The sequence below is a fragment of the Syzygium oleosum genome, unplaced genomic scaffold, assembly GCF_021117445.2.
Source record: "Syzygium oleosum isolate NSW1041296 unplaced genomic scaffold, Sole_v2.1 Sole_v2.18, whole genome shotgun sequence".
Lineage (NCBI taxonomy): Eukaryota > Viridiplantae > Streptophyta > Magnoliopsida > Myrtales > Myrtaceae > Syzygium > Syzygium oleosum.
In genome coordinates this window covers 3,606,746-3,617,254 of record NW_026607502.1, presented here as the reverse complement: position 1 = coordinate 3,617,254, position 10,509 = coordinate 3,606,746, and the positions used below count along the sequence as shown (strand labels likewise).

Here is a 10,509-nt window from a genome sequence, read left to right as displayed (position 1 = left end):
TTAAAATATTTTATTCTCGTCAGATCCGGCGAGGGCAGTCCTCGGGCCGGACATTAGAAGCTAAATTAAAAACCAAGAAAAAGAAGAAGAAAAAAAAATTGATTCTCAAAATTGTTCCTAGAATCAAGAAGCTACTTTTTTTTTATTCTTGATTCTGCTCCAAAACTGATTCTGGGAACAATTTTTGACAAAATTGTGCCCAGAATCAAAAAATTAAACAAACGCATTTCTGTTCCCAAACTGATTCTGGGAACAAAAGAACAGAATCAAACACTGTTTGGCAAGTTGTCATGCGCAGCCTTAATCTAATTACTCTCCCCAATAAATCCTCAATGATTCACCACAATTTTCCCGATCATAATTCCTATCGATCGGTACACAATAGTTTTCACTGCCAGTACTAGCATCCCTAAACCAGTCCAGAAAAACGCACTATCAGTCCTAATCCGGGTTTAGGAATTTTACTCACTTAATCTTGGACCACGACGACGAGGAACGGCGGCCGATTACTGGTGAACAGTAGAACCGGCGGCACGTTTCCGACGACGGCGTACGGCGGACGTGTACGGACCGTACGGACAGCTACAGTACCACCCCCCCGTACGGACACCGTACGGACGGTGACGTACGGGGGACGTACGGACGTGCTGGACGTCTGGGCTTCGACAGAACGGCGATCGGAGCTCCGGCGAAGCTCTGGCGGTCCTATTTGTAGAAGGGGAAAGAGAGAGAAAGAGGGAAAAAGAGAGAGAAAGAGAGAGAGAAAGGGGTCGGACAGAGGTGGGGCTGAGGCTGGGGACTGAGGTGGTCGACGGCGAGGCACGGCGGCCGGCGTCGGCGCTCCGGTGGCCAGCGACAAGCTCCGGCGAGGCTCGGCCAAGATGAAGAAAATGAGAAAAAAAGGGAGAAAAGAGAGAAAACAGAGGAGAGCTTCTGTTCTGTGGGAGTTCTGGACGTGGGGAAGAAGTGAGGAGAGAGAGAGATCAGACTTGGTCAAAAAGGGGCAGCCTAGGGTGACACGTGTCGCAAATCCGGCAATTTTGACGAAAATACCCCTAATCTAACGGTTTAAATTTGATCTTATCCAAAAAGTGAGGGGTAAAATGGTCAATGGCCATAATAATTGAGCTGATAACCTCTGGTAATTATCCTAAAATTTTCCCAACAAAATTCGGACCCGAAAATAGCCCAGGGGCAAAACCGTCATTTTTCCGATCCCGGGGCGAAATTCCAATTTTTGCACATACGCGTTCTATATGTGCGTGGCCAACATAATATGGCGTCGGATTCGCGAAATTCACTTTTTAAGCCCTCGAAAATCGACTGCAAAGTTCCGGGAATAAAATAATATTATTTTTCCAATTTTTGTCAAAATTCCAATTTTTGTCCGTAACGACTCCTGGTATGCGTGGCCACCCAAAAATGGCATCGGCCTCGAAAAATAACCTCAAACGGCCTCAAAATCCAACACCGGCGCCCACAGGGGCAAAATCGTAATTTTTCACCCCCGGACCGAAATTTCAATTTTTACTCGTACTAACTCCAAATGTGTGTGGCCAGCGTAATATGACGTCAGATTTCCAAAAATAGTCTCTTAAGCCTTCGAAAATCGACATCGAAATCCGGGCCCAATTCCGTGAACAAGACTCGCTAAACTTTCAATTTCAGGGTTTCTCACTAACGGGCGGCTGTTTAGAGGTTACGCGTATCGACCTAGGGCATCCGTATCGTAATGGTCTCGATCATTGAGAGAATGAGAAATTATCACTAGTCCCAGAGGTCACGATCATTCGGTTCAAGTTCAGGACTGGTTGGCCACGTGTACTTTCGGTCTTACAGAATCGCCTGCGTCCCTATTGTACATCGTTGGCCTTGGCCAAACCCAATCCATTACTCTTTCCTAAGATCGGCCCACGTTGGCCCAAAATATTCCCTCAGTATCTCTCGTGATCGGTGTCCGTTTCACGATAGAGTCCTCGGTCCACGTACCGTTCTCTAGTTAGCCTTACCCCATTGGTTAGTATCCCGAGAGTGATCAGCTCTGGGCGAGACTTACTAAAATGAAATGCGAAATAATATCAGTTTTATTGATCCCGAAATTACATCGAAATTCGGGCTGTTACACGTTCCATCCCCTCATACATCCATGGCCGAACCGAATGATGAAATTCCCAACTCTTTGAGCAGCACGGCACCGCCGCCCCAACGCCTGTCCCACACTCGCCGCAAACCCACCTATCTCCAAGATTACCACTGCGCCATTGTCGCTTCCAACCAATTGTCTTCAGCACTTGAGTCCTGCTACGGGTACACCCTATCCCCTTTCCAACTATTTATCATACTCCAAATTCTCTCCATTTTCTCGTGCTTTTTTCGCTTCTATCAGTACTGAGCAGGAACCCATCACCTATGACTCTGCATGTCAATCTTCCAAATGGAGGGAGGCAATGTCTTTGGAATTACAGGCTCTTGAACAAAACCACACGTGGGATATTGTACCTCTTCCACACGGTAAAAAGGCGACTGGTTGCAAATGGGTTTACAAGATCAAGTACAAATCTGATGGGACCATTGAGCGACATAAAGCTCGTTTGGTTGCAAAGGGTTATACTCAAACCGAAGGGTTCGACTATCATGACACATTTGCCCCCGTTGCTAAAATGGTCACAGTAAGAACTCTCATTGCTGTAGCCACTATTCGCCGCTGGCCTTTACATCAGCTTGATGTTAACAATGCGTTTCTCCATGGTGACCTTGATGAAGAGGTCTACATGACTCTACCTCCAGGACTTCACACTAAGGGGGAGAACTTGGTTTGTCATTTAAAAAAGTCTCTTTATGGACTTAAAGAAGCTTCCCGCCAATGGTTTGCCAAGTCTTCATCCGCTTTACTTGATGTTGGTTTCACTCAGTCTAAGGCCGATTACTCTTTATTCATGGCTACACGCGGTTCCCTTATTACCGTGGTTCTAGTTTATGTTGATGATTTGGTGATCACAGGGGATGATCCGGTATGCATACATTTGCTCAAGCATTTTTTACATGCTCATTTTCGCATCAAGGACTTAGGTCCTCTTCAATATTTCCTCGGCATAGAAGTTTTTTGATCAAACAAGGGCATTTATCTCTCTCAAAGGAAATACGCCCTTGACATTATTTCTGATACTGGTCTTCTTGGCGAGCGTCCCATTGACACACCCATGGAATCGAACCTTCGGTTCGGTGAGTCCCCCGAGCTAGCCGATCCAGCTTCTTATCGTCGCTTGATTGGACATCTTTTGTACCTCACTGCTACTCGCCCGGATATTCTGTTTTCTGTTCAGCATCTCAGCCAGTTTATGCATGCTCCACATGATGATCATTGGCAAGCTGCACTTCGGATAGTCCGGTATTTGAAATCTGATCCGGTTTCTGGAATATTTTTTCCGACTGACTCATCCCTTGCATTACAAGGATATACATATTCTGATTGGGCTGCATGCTCATATACACGTCGTTCAGTTTCTAGTTACTGTATGCTCCTTGGCTCTTGCCCTGTTTCTTGGCGTTCTAAGAAATAGCACATGTTGCTTGGTCTTCAGCCAACGCTGAATACAAAGCCATGGCATCTGCAGCTTGTGAGATTACATGGCTTCGCATGCTTCTCACCGATCTTGTCGTCCCGTTGTCCACTACCGACCTTTTTTGTGACAACTAAGCGGCTATCCATATTGCTACTAATCCAGTTTTCCACGAGCGTACCAAACACATTGAGATTGATTGCCATCTCATTCGTGAAAAAATTCAGGATGGCACACTTCGACCTCTTCATATTCCTAGCCATTCACAGCTCGCGGATCTATTCACAAAAGTCGTTTCTCGTGCTCTTTTTCTTTCTTTCAAGGGCAAGTTGTTGACGTTCACGCACTCACCAACTTGAGGGGGAGTATTAGAGTTATTATTGGAAGATATATTTGAAGATCCTAATTGTGGTGCCGATTCTAATTAAGGACTGATTGATTAGATAAATCCGTGATTGATACAGTGAACAGGAAATTCATAATTCTCTGTATATTATTTTTCTATTTACTTACATTCTTAGACTATAAATAAAACAATGTAATTATACAGAATAAATATATGAAAAAGGCTTTCCCTTCCATTTTTCTTTTCAGTACACATTTATTAACTCTATTAGTTTAAACTTTGAAAAATTATATGATAAAATGAGGAAAGAAAATGGAAACAATTAGAGCCAGGGTAATTGTTGTCCAATTATCTACGTGGAACAATTATTTGGTTCTCACATTATCATCTTTTGTCTACTAAATAGATTCTAGAATGCTAAAAAACATCCATGTGGTGTTTTGAGGATTACAAAACGTTCTAAGTATACTAATATGTGTAATTGAGTATGCAGAAGATATTGTCTCTACATACACACTATATGTGGATGGTGTTAGTAACAAGACGTCTAAGAATTTATAATGACCATTACTCTTTAGAGAATAAACAAGCTATTAAACATAGAATATGTCGATGACTAGATGGACCTTGCAAATGGTGAACAAGTGATTGGACGATGAATATTTTGACGTTCGGAAGGACCTTCTGAATGGTGAACAAATTAGAAGACATATCATCATCAAAAGGGTTTAGATGATCCAATAGAAGGTGAACGGACCAGAGGATGTGAGGGCGTCAATAAGCTTGGATGGACCTTGTGGATGGTGAACAAACTAGAGGGTGCGTTATGGTTGAAGAGTTTGGATGGACCAAGGAGAAGGTGAACAGTCTACACAATAAAAGGATGTCGATATGCTTGGAAGTACCTAAAATTTAAAAGGAGAATATACTTGGGCATGTAGAAGCTTGGACGGACCAAGTAGAAGGTGAATGGTCAACATAACATAAGGATGTTAATATGCTTGGAGGTACCTACATGTAGAAGGAGAATAAGCTGGATGGACCTGACTATATATGTTGTTCTCTCTACGGAAGGAGTAGTGGTTCTCCTATGAGCCTCTACAATCCTGATGGGAAGACCTAGACTCTATATCAATTTGATTTGAATTCAAATTGATCCACAAAAAGCGGACCCGAGAAGATCAAGACAGTTTACCATATTTCATCAGGCAACTAAGATGACAAACTTTACAGAATTACTTTGCGAAATTGTCTCTGTAGAGCTGTAGAGTAACATTCCACATCAGTAGATGGTAGAACCAATGACTACTCTTGGGATTTTAATATTAAATGGTCATCTGAAGTCTGATGGCTATAAATTCAGCCCTAGGGAAGTATTAGAGTTGGGGTCAGATGAACAAAAATTATGCGATGCCCTGAGTATTCATCTTCATATTGTTCTTGTGTGTAGAAGTTATGTAAATCTGATTACATTTCCCTTTAGAAGTATGTGAGTCTGTTAGCAAAGAAGAGATTGTTTAGTGTAGAAAGGGTTACTTGTATCTGTAGAAGCAGAGCTGCAATTTAAAGGGAGCATCTTTAAACGTTGTAGTATCTCACGTATTACTCGGTGGATCCCAGCCTTGATTTGGGCTGTTGGAGCTGGGAGTGGAATAGGTCAAGTGCATAGGCCTTACCACTATAAATATGCTTTGCATTTATTCTATCCATTAAACTCCTTTATCGAGCTTCCCCAGGCAGCTTGACTCAACTTCGCGGCCATCAGAAGAAAGGTGGAGGTACACCCTTAAGTTAGAAGATTGTTTAAGTTGGAAGGTGGACTTTACATTTTCGCAGGTACATCTTTCTTGTATGCGGGGAATGTCTGCTTGTTTGCATGTGCGCACATGTAGCAGAATGCAGAAAACATTTTGAACTCTCCACAAGTCGAGAACTACAGGTTTCATCAAATCTTACCTGATAAACAAGAGGAGACTTCTGAAAATCTTTGTCAAAAGTACACTCTTGCAGGGCACTGCACAGCTTCACGTGACCTCAATTTTTCATGTTGGAACCCATGTGGTTATCCATGCGCTGGTGCAATTAATCTAACCTAGAACCACAGAGAACATACCGCTAAATCTCTATAGTCGAACTTCTTGAAGAAAGAAGGATTAATAGTGACATTGCCAACAGCTAGTGCATTTATGATGAATTCGGGTCATTGTGATCAGTCCCACCGAGCAATAAGATAAAGGACGGCTTAGTCGACTTTATTTGCAGTTACAGCACTGCTCTAATGAATTTAGTGGATATCTGCAGCATTCTTCAATGAGAATAACTGTGATCGAGTATATGGGTTCGGACAGAACACAACATAGTATTGACTTTACCCTGAACTTTAAATTGACAGAATAGAGATCTAGAACTTCAAATTACAGCAGGCAAGAAGTCAGTTCAATCATTGAATTGAATAGGTGAGCGCAAGATTTCCTATATGCTCCACAAGAAGCACTCCCAAATTGATTTATAATGAAAACAGGGCCAAATTAAGTCAAACGAACTTGAGGCGAAACAAGAGAATTGTAAGTCAGAAAGCAACATTTTTAAGTTCTTCAGTCTTCCTAAATTCCTTAGTATGACCACAATAACATCGTAACGAAATTAGATTTCTTCTTGTCAAGTAGAATAGAGGTTTTGTCCATTGCACACCCATTTGAAGGGATAATACTAACAACTTTTCACGTTGTGACATCATAGAAACTTTGAGGTTTCTTTTGCATCAAATTTATGGTGCAAGTAGAAGTATGATACTGAAGGGTAGTCACTAAAGTTAATCCAATTGACTATCTCAAGATTGAAATCAATTTTTAGGTCAAAACAGCACAGCACACCATAATAAGTCGGATGGATAGCCATTGTGATTTGGCCATACCTTCAGTGCACTAAGATAATCCACCAAATCATCTTCGAATTCACACCGTTTGCAAGCATTACTTGGCCACAATCTTGGCTGTTATTGTTCCAGTCAACACATATCAAATTGGCGGGTATGTACAATGATCCGCACTCCCATAGGACAGACAAGAAGCATGGCCTTAGAATGGTGTGTGCCATAAGAAATGGGAAGTGGAGGTTTTTGTATTACCCAATTTGCTGGTGTCCTCTAGAAAAAACAACGAGATCAAGAGAGTGGAAGGGTGTCCACTTTGGAAGAACTGAAGCACAAAATGAAGCGATCACGTTTACAGCCGACGCACCAATGTACCATCATCCTCCCCATGGATAAAAAACACATGAGGAACTTTTTCCAATATCCGACAGGCACATCCAGAAAAGAACAATGACAGATTTAGAGATTCAAGATGCCATCATTTCAAGCTAGCTCGAATTGTCAAAGTCCATTCATGTCAAAGTACACATAAAGACATATATACTAGATAGTTGGATTCACAGAGATGATCGCGCACAAACTCAATGGCCGCACTCGAATGTGTATTCTGCATATATGAGAGGGACTGAGAAGACCATGAAACACAAGGCGTTCACAATACCCCGAAGGAGGCCGGGTTGCCGAACCAGGAACCGCCCATACCCCGGCCATCTCCGCCAAGAAGGCGTCGTGGTAAATGCCGAGCTCGAGCAGTCTCCGCCGGTTCTTATCCAGCTCCGCCGCGACCTGCTTCATCTCCGCGGAATGAGCCTGCAGGAGCCGTAGCCTGCGGTACAAGTAGAAGCAGCTGACGGCGAACATGACGAGGGACAGCGAGAGAGGCATCCAAGCGAACCCGCAAGTGATATGAGGCGACTTGGAGAGGGCCAACATCGGGGCCAGGCCAACGAGGTAGAGTAACAAGTTGAGGGAGGAGCGGAGCATGAGGTCGTTGATGCGGCGGTCGAGCTCCGTCATCCTCTGCCCGAGATGGATCGTGCTTTCCCGGAGGCATGGAAACCATAATATTCGTGAAGTTTCACAACCTGTGAGAGATGGAGAAGAAGAGAAGATGAATGCGAAATTCGTGTTCCGACCAATGGAACCGGTGACGGAGATTCGTGCTTTATGCATTGATCTGTCTACGAAGCGAATCAGGATCAAAGACTGGAAAATGAAAATGAAGTATACACAGACATTGGAAAGCCTCTGCCATAACGAAACATTAAACGGAACCAGCTACAAAACCAACGAGTCACATGCATTTATCACGATGCGAGCCTAAGATAAACGTACGTGCTCTCAAATATACAAGGACTCGCAGTTTTACTCAGGCATTTTTACAAACACGTAGTGATCAATTCAAACGTAGAACACGGAGTCTTCATTTATACTCCAATTCCGATCCGAACAAATCTCAGTGACACCAACAGAACGTACGTGCTCTCAAATACACTCGAAGTTTCATTCAGGCATTTTTACGAACATATGGTGATCAGTTCAAACGCAGAACACCGAGTCCTCATTTATGCTCCAATTCCGATCCAAACAAATCTCAGCGACACCAACATGCATAAACGAATAGGTCCATAATCACTGCTCGACTCTCGTTTAAACATAATTCGCCGAAACAGCAAGAAGGTTCGTACCTCGGACGTATTTTAGGAATGTGAATGTGGGAAGCAAAGGGTCGAAGAGACTCTTCAGGTGAGAGCCGCCCGGAGAGGGTGGCGAGCGACGGCGCGTGAGTCGAGCGAGAGAGTGAGAGTGAAAGAGGGGGCGACGGAGCGTCAGCGGCCGAGGGTTTGTGTTCAACGCATTAGCCCTTTTTAGTTTTTACGGATTTGTAATAAATTAAAAAAAAAATCGATCCAGTCCGATTTCAAGTGTGGAATCGGCAACTGAATCGAAATCATCGGTTTCAATTTTTTGAAACCGAGAACCGGACATGTGCTCTCGAGAACCTCCTAACACCGGCCGGTCTGATTCGGTTCGGATAGTTCCTTTTGCTAACCCTTAGTTCTTTATGCTTGATCTTCTAAAAAGTGAAAATTTAAAAAAAGGAAAAAGAGAGAGGCATTGCAGTTAGGGGCATAAATGAAAACCATTCAACTCCCTGATCCTTTTTCGGGCTAGAAATAAAAAAATCAAATTTTCTTTCCTGGACGAGTTTTTGAGCAAAAAATAGTATTTGATAACAATACAAAATTTCTGTTTCTAAAATAGAAATTTATTTGATAGGTTATCCTTAAATTTCTGTTCCTGGTGGATGGGCGGTGGGCGGCAATGAGCAAGCGGCGGTGGGCAGGCGGTGGCAGACGGCCGGCGGGCGGCGAGGGCGAGCGATAAGAGAGTTGTTATTTTTATTTTTGTTCCAGAGATAGAAAAGTAAAAAAAAATCTACTTCTTATTTTTGCTCCAAACTTGTTTCTGGGCTAAAAATTTGTCTCGGAAATAAAAAAATGAAGTTGTGTTGCTAAACAAATTTCTGTTCCAAATCTATTCTCGAGAACAGAAAATAGAAAAATAGGGAAACATAATAGCTATCATTCGTACTCTAATTGTGTAATGATAAAATTTTTAAGAGGCATGAGATCTCTAAATTAGCATATATAGTTTATTACACTAATAAGTTTTAAACTTCCAATCACCAATTCAGCCATATATAAATCCGCATAGCCATTCTTTTTTTTTTTCTAACAAGAATCCAAAGCAGAAATTTTCATATCAATGAAGCTAGTAATTAAAATAAATTCAAGTACACCACTACATCATATTGCTTAGACCAATCGATCATTCTCAGCCGATGGAATATAAAAAATTTGTTGTCTTAACGAGCATTACTTTCAATCTGTCATATTGGGTAACGGGATCTCGTGTGCTAGAAGATACACTAAATACAGTTAATAATCTCATTGAAAGCTAGACTTAGTAATTGAGTAGACTGAAGATAGAATTTCCATTACTAATGTAATGAATTCTTTAAAAATATAAAGAACCCGCATTATGCTTTTCCGAAACCCGATTTTGCAAACACTCTATCCATGGTCAGTTGATTTATTAAAACCAAGAAATGAAACAAAATTAGGAAATACAAAATATGGTTGTCGAGGACGAAAACCCTAGCGCAGTTAGACCGAATATTCCATTCTCTTGCTCCCGAATGAGCTAATGGCGTTTAATGTATAAAAATTTTCCTCCTAGCAATTCTCAACCCATCTCATCTATCCTTGAATGCTTTACCAACCAAATTGGAATTGACAAATTTTCAAAAGAATTAGCATTAGTCACGCAAAAGACGGCAGGGTCCACTTTTGAGGTTAGTGTCACCATAACAGTAATAGTATATTATCCGGATAAACTTATGGTGTTAATGTAGAAAAAATTGTCCTAGCGACTTTTAACCCATCTTATCTTGATCAACTACTTTCATTTTTCAATGACTTACCAACCAAATTGAGATTGGCAAGTTTCCACAAGAGTTAGCATATGTCATGCCAATATATATGCATCCCAACAACCAATCACTAGCTTCATACTCATTATAGTAATATTCTTCTCCTGTGATTGATTGAATCATGAAGTACAGCCTATGTACACACACACACAATGAAAAACCAATAGGACTTTCTCCTCTCTGCTTCGTCATTCTCATAGGTCACGACTTTCTCCTCTCTGCTTCGTCATTCTCA

At 41.9% G+C, this 10,509-nt stretch overlaps 1 pseudogene; it reads right to left on the bottom strand.

Annotated features, from left to right (window-relative positions):
- Window positions 1-7,105: 7,105 nt before the first annotated feature.
- On the bottom strand, window positions 7,106-8,373 carry LOC115682121 (uncharacterized; annotated as a pseudogene).
- Window positions 8,374-10,509: the final 2,136 nt, after the last annotated feature.